Consider the following 7,500-nt stretch of genomic DNA (forward strand, 5'->3'; position numbering starts at 1 on the left):
GGTCACGCTTCATCACACTCTCATTATCTCTTGTCTTGAGCTCTTCTTCGCAACAGCTCTTTTCCTCTTCTCTCCCTCTCTCTCTCTCTCTCTCTCCCTCTCTCTCTCTCAGTGTCGCTTACCCCTTGGTAACTAAGTTCATTTCGCTTCAATTATGTTTTCCCTTTCTGTTCCATTGTATCTGTTTTGCACTGTTTTTTTTTTTTTTGCTCGGATTTGTACCTACTACATCACTAGAGCTTTACAGCTAATGACAAACGTTTCAGTGTTCTGTGTTCAGTGCTCTCTCTCTCTCTGTCTCTCTCTCTCTGTGTCTCTCTCTCCGTCTCTGTCTCTCGCCGTCTCTGTCTCTCTTTCTCTCTCTCCGTCTCTCTCTCTCCCTGTCTGTCTCTCTTCCACTCTCCGTCTCTCTCTCTCTCCCTGTCTCCCCCTCTCTCTCTCTCTCCGTCTTTCTCTGTTCTGTCTGTGTGGCTGTGAAAGTGTTGAAGGAAGAGGTAATCATCAGGTAGTTATCGGGAAGGCGGGCACAGTTGTCTTCAGCTGTCGGTCAACCATTTTCTTGTTGTTGTTCTTCGCTTGTTTGAGCCTCTCTCTGTGCCTCTCTCTCTCTCTTATCCCCCCTCTCCCTCTCTCTGTGTGTGTGTGTGTGTGTGTGTGTGTGTGTGTGTGTGTGTGTGTGTGTGTGTGTGTGTGTGTGTGTGTGAGTTTTTGTTGTTGTTTTGTGTGTGTGTGAGCGTGTGCGTGTATGTATGCATGTGTGTGTGTGTGTGTGTGTGTGTGTGTGTGTGTGTGTGTGTGTGTGTGTGTAAGTGCGAGTATGTGTGTGTGTGTGTGTGTGTGTGTCTCTCTCTCTCTCTCTTTACCCCCCCCCCCCCCGTCTCTGTCTGTCTGTCCCTCTCAATCTCTGTCTCCCTCCCTACCCCCCACCCCTCCTCTCACTCTGACACAGCTTCCCTCTCTTTCTCACCTCTAACCAGTTTGTACCATCAAAGACAAATACCACCACAAGCGCAACAAGCATCATGCATGCACAGCTATAGGCACGCACACATACAGACACGCACGCACGCACGCGCGCGCGCACAAACACATGTGCAAACTCTGTCTCCCCTCCCCTCCCCTCCCCCCTCTCTCCCCTAACAAAGCTGTTCTCTCTTCTCCCCGTTTGTCCATTTTGTAAAATCAAAGACAAATACCGCCCTAAATCATAGCACCAACACGCACACATATAATGCACGTACACATATACATACTTACACACCGACACGCGCGCGCACAAATACACGTGCAAACGCATAACAAAACACACACACACACACACACACACACACACACACACACACACACACACACACACACAGAGATGCAGAGAGAAAGTCATTCCAACTTTTCTCTCTTTCTTAAAAAAAACCAAAAAACCCAAAACACAAGGGCACCACTCTTTCTTTCTTCCTTTTTTTTTTCCCAGACAACTGGAGTTATCTTTTCCTCTTCTTCCTCCGTCCTCCAGACAATACATATTCATCACTTGTTTAAAGACAAAAAGCTGCCCCCCAAAAGAACTCACATCCCAAAGAATCTAAGAAACACTACAAACACACACACACACACACACATACGCATGCATGCACGCACGAACGCACAGACGCATGCACGCATGCACACACGCGCGCGCACAGTCATCCACATGGCACTGTACAGCATTACGCTTCGAATCATTCCACCCTGACATTATACAACGCCGTGCTATACAACATACAAGTGATCTCTATACACACTACGCCAAGATATATATATTTGTCGGTCTTGTAAATTGTTGCTTCTGTAGAATCAATGAATTGCATTTTGTTAACTTTTTTATTTTTTATTATTTTTTTAATAATCATATTTTACTGCATCATGTGTTTATTCACTTATTTCAAGTACTGCATATATATATATATATATATATATATATATATATATATATATATATATATATATATATATATAAAAGCGCTTAGAACTTGCTTCAGCGTGTTTTACAGAGCAATACAGATATAAATGATTATTATCAATTTCACGGCATTGCGTTATACTGCACTACACTACATTACACGGCAGGGCACTACACCGCATGACATTAGGCTACACTGTGCTACACCGCACTAGTCTGCACGAGACTTCATGGCACTGCGCTTCACTGCGCCACAAACCACACTACACCGCAGTACACTGCGTTACACGATACTACACACCACACTGCACACTGTACCATACCACACTGCGCTACACTAAACAGCACGACACTACACTGTGTTACATACGTTACACTGTACTACACCATACCCCACTGCACTACACAGCACTACACTACACTATGTTACATACGTTACACTGTACTACACCATACCTCACTGCGCTACACTACATAGCACTACAATACACTATGTTACATACGTTACACTGTACTTCTCCATACCCCACTGTACTACACTACATAGCACTACACTACACTATGTTACATACGTTACACCGTACGACACCATACCCCACTGCACTACACTACATAGCACTACACTACACTACACTGTTACATACGTTACACTGTACTACACCATACCTCACTGCGCTACACTACATAGCACTACAGTACACTATGTTACATACGTTACACTGTACTACACCATACCCCATTGCACTACACTACATAGCACTACAGTACACTATGTTACATACGTTACACTGTACTACACCATACCTCACTGCGCTACACTACATAGCACTACACTACACTATGTTACATACGTTACACTGTACTACACCATACCCCATTGCACTACACTACATAGCACTACAGTACACTATGTTACATACGTTACACTGTACTACACCATACCTCACTGCGCTACACTAAACAGCACTACACTACACTATGTTACATACGTTACACTGTACTACACCATACCCCACTGCACTACACTACATAGCACTACTCTACACTATGCTACATACGTTACACTGTACTACACCATACCCCACTGCACTACACAGCACTACACTACACAGTTACATACGTTACACTGTACTACACCATACCTCACTGCACTACACTACATAGCACTACAATACACAACACTGTTACATACGTTACACTGTACTACACCATACCTCACTGCGCTACACTACATAGCACTACAATACACTACACTGTTACATACGTTACACTGTACTACACCATACCCCATTGCACTACACTACATAGCACTACACTACACTATGTTACATACGTTACACCGTACTACACCATACCCCACTGCACTACACTACATAGCACTACACTACACTACATTGTTACATACGTTACACTGTACTACACCATACCATAATGCACTACACTACATAGCACTACTCTACACTATGTTACATACGTTACACTGTACTACACCATACCCCATTGCACTACACTACATAGCACTACACTACACTACACAACACTGTTACATACGTTACACTGTACCACACCATACCCCATTGCACTACACTACATAGCACTACACTACACTACACTATGTTACATACGTTACACTGTACTACACCATACCTTACTGCACTACACTACATAGCACTAAAATACACTACACTGTTACATACGTTACACTGTACTACACCATACCCCACTGCACTACACTACATAGCACTACACTACACTACACTATGTTACATACGTTACACTGTACTACACCATACGCCACTGCACTACACTACATAGCACTACAATACACTACACTGTTACATACGTTACACTGTACTACACCATACCACACTGCACTACACTACACTATGTTACATACGTTACACTGTACTACACCATACCCCATTGCACTACACTACATAGCACTACACTACACTACACTATGTTACATACGTTACACTGTACTACACCATACCTTACTGCACTACACTACATAGCACTACACTACACTACACTGTTACATACGTTACACTGTACTACACCATACCCCACTGCACTACACTACATAGCACTACAACACACTACACAACACTTCACTACCACCGAAAGACTTGTTTTCGCCTTTCTGTACGGCTAATTAAAGAAAGAAGAAGTATTAAAAAGAAAAAAAAGAAAAAAAAAAGTGCGCTCAGTCCAAGAGGAACCTTTGCCATTCGGACTGCAGTTAAAATTCTGCCAGCATTCCTAGGAAACCTACAGACTCTCTTGCTTTTCGTCTCCGGCTAGTCAGTCGTGTTTTCAGGGAATTTTATATTCTGGTCAATGTCTCGATCTCTCCTCTCTCTCTCGGTCTGTCTGCCTCTCTCTCTCTCTTGTTCTCAACATCTTTCTTTCCAACCTTTCTTCTTTTCATGTCTCTTGTCTTGTAATTAACTTGTACTATATTTCCTTCCTTCCTTCCTTCCTTTCTTTCTTTATCCACAGCCTGCTTTCCTACTTTCTTCCATTCTTCTTGTCTTTTGTTCATTTCTTTTTTTGTGTGTGACCATGTCTATTGCTTTTGTTTTTTCCCGAAGATTTGACATGTTGACGAATATTTTGATTGAAAGAGAGAGAGAGAGAGAGAGAGAGAGAGAGAGGGGAGGGAGGGGAGAGAGAGGGACAGAGAGGGAGATAGAGAGAGAGGGGGGTGGAGGACAGAGAGGGAGAGAAGGAGGGGGAGAGAGAGAGGGGGGAGAGAGGGGAGAGGGAGGGACAGAGGAGATAGGGGGAGGGAGGGGATGGAGGGGAAGAGAGAGAGAGAGAGGGAGAGGAGAGAGAGGGAGGGGAGGGGAAGAGAGAGAGAGAGAGAGAGGAAGGGAGGGGACAGAGAGAGAGAGAGAGAGAGAGAGAAAGAGAGAGGGAGAGGAGAGAGAGAGAGAGAGAGAGAGAGAGAGAGAGAGACAGACAGACAGACACAGACAGACAGACAGACAGAGAAGCAGAAACGTAACTTTCCCTCTTTTTTTTATGGAAATGATAAATCATATCGAAAGCCACACATGCTATAAATCACACACACACACACACACACACACACACACACACACACACACACACACACACACACAAACTGTTTAGCCTCCTGTCCGCTGTCCCCAGATTTGCCACGATGGAACTAAAGTGGATGTAATCAAAATGAAACAGCCGAGTGGTTAAAGCGTTTGACTTTCAATCTGAGGGTCCCGGGTTCGAATCTCGGTAACGGCGCCTGGTGGGTAAAGATTAGAGATTTTTTTTTCCGATCTCCCAGGTCAACATAATTTATGTGCAGACCTGCTTAGTGCCTCAACCGCCTTCCTGTATATACGCAAGCAGAAGATCAAATACGCACGTTAAAGATCCTGTAATCCATGTCAGCGTTCGGTGGGTTATGGAAACACGAACATACCGAACACGCACTCCCCCCCACCGCGAAAACGGGGTGCGGCTGCCTACATGGCAGGGTACAAAACGGGAATACACGGAAAAGCCAACTCGTGTATATAATAGTGAACGTGAGGAGTTGCAGCCCTGGAACGGAGAAGTAGAAGAAGAAAGAAGAAGAAAGAAAGAAGAAGAAGAAGAAGAAGAAGAAGAAGAAGAAGAAGAAGAAGAAGAAGAAGAAGAAGAAGAAGAAGAAGAAGAAGAAGAAGAAGAAGAAGAAGAAGAAGAAAGAAGAAGAAGAGCGAATATTTGACAGAAAGAACAAACAGAAAGAAGAGACAGAAACGAAGGCGAAGAAAATAAAAAAAGAAAAAGAAAGAAAGAAGGAAAGAAAGAAAGAATGAAAGAAAGAAGGAAAGAAAGAAATGAAGAAGGAAAGAAAAAAGAAGGAAAGAAAGAAAGGAAGAAGGAAAGAAAGCAGGAAAGAAAGAAAGATGGAAAGAAGGAAAGAAAGAAAGAAAGAAAGAAAAAAAGGAAAGAAAGAAAGAAAGAAGGAAAGAAAGAAAGAAAGAAAGAAAGAAAGAAGGAAAGAAAGAAAGAAAAGAAAGAAAGAAAGAAAAAAGACTGAGTAAAAGGGGAAAGAATGGACTGAAGAAAAGAAGAAAGAAACTAAACAGGTAAAAAGAAAAGGGGAAAGAAATATAAAGAACAGGAAATAAATCAAAACGGAAAGAAGGAACGAGAAAAGGAGAGGAAAAAGCAAGAAGGAAAGAAGAAAGAAAACGGAAAGAAGAAAGAAGACAGAGGGAGAGAGAGAAAAAACAAAAACAACCAACCAACAAAACAACCAAACTAAATCAAGGAAGGAAGGAAGAAGTAGGAAGAAATAAATGAAACGAAAGATGGAAAGGAACTGACTGGTGAAAAAGAACTGAGAAAGGAAAGGCGATGGGGGCGTGAAGGGGGGGAGGGGGGGAGAGAAACGAAAAAAAAAAAGAAAAAAAGAACGAAACCATAGCCCTAAAACAAAACAACAACAACAAACAAAAAAACCAAAAAAGAACACAAAAAAAAACACAAAACAACAACAACAACAAAACAAACAAACAAACAAAAAAACAAAACTAAACCGACACACACAAAAAACGCCAAAAAAGGAAACACACACACACGCACAAACCAAAAAACAACTCGCAGAGCAGAACGGAAATCCTACTTCCCAAGTGAACGAATACACACAGCTTGCCAAAAACCTTGCTTGAACCCCTCCAATTCTTTTTCTTTCTTTCTTTCTTTCTTTCTTTTTTTTTTTTTTTTTTTGCTTCGACTCCATTCTTTTCTCAACCCCTCCCCTCCACCTCCCTCCTCCCTTCCCCCCGCCCTCCAGCCGTCACACCCCCTCCCCCTTCCGCCCGCTTTTTCGTCTGCCTCCTCTTCGTCCTTTCCAATTAATCTGCTGACCCAGACACGGTCCTTGTAAATGGGAGTTACGAGCAAGTCTGGATTCAGTCAAAACTGAACGCGGTTCGAAAACAACAAACAAACTTAACAGCTGTCGTTCAATTCGTCCTCACCAAAATTCAGGAACAGCAAAGTGCAATTTTTTTCCCCCAATTAACACAGTCCCTGAAGACATACCTATGGTCTGAAACATTGGACACCTTTTAACAAAAGTCTTATTTTACAAACCACTGTTTTTGTAAACTTTCTCCACACAGCAATGCGCAAGTTGCATAATTTATTTGTATTCTCACCCATATGCACATTGCGATTGTAACTCAGTATGCATTAACTAATTTCGGAATGGACGGAACTATTTCATCCCCACTGTTTTTTGTTTATTCATTTGGAATTAACGACAACAAAGTTTACTGGCTCATGTGTGAGGGCGGCATATTATGTTGTGAAAGGCATCCCTGTGAAATTTCGTCCCCCTATGCCACGCAGAGAAGAGCTTGTGGGCCGAATGGTAACGCGCCAGACCAAGGAAGCGAGTGTCCTACAGGTTCCAGTCCCAACACATACGAACCGGAATTTTTCTCCCCCCCCCAAAAAAAAACAACAACCAAACAAACTACAACCCATCAACAACAGTATCAGTATCAGTAGTTCAAGGAGGCGTCACTGCGTTCCGAAAAATC

At 42.8% G+C, this 7,500-nt stretch overlaps 1 protein-coding gene across 1 annotated transcript in view; it reads right to left on the reverse strand.

The window, feature by feature from the left end:
* Positions 1-7,500, reverse strand: part of LOC143280265 (neuromedin-B receptor-like) — a 330,847-nt gene that overhangs the window by 139,663 nt on the left and 183,684 nt on the right. The window lies entirely within an intron of this gene.

Source organism: Babylonia areolata, chromosome 3 (assembly GCF_041734735.1).
Source record: "Babylonia areolata isolate BAREFJ2019XMU chromosome 3, ASM4173473v1, whole genome shotgun sequence".
NCBI classification, from domain to species: domain Eukaryota; kingdom Metazoa; phylum Mollusca; class Gastropoda; order Neogastropoda; family Buccinidae; genus Babylonia; species Babylonia areolata.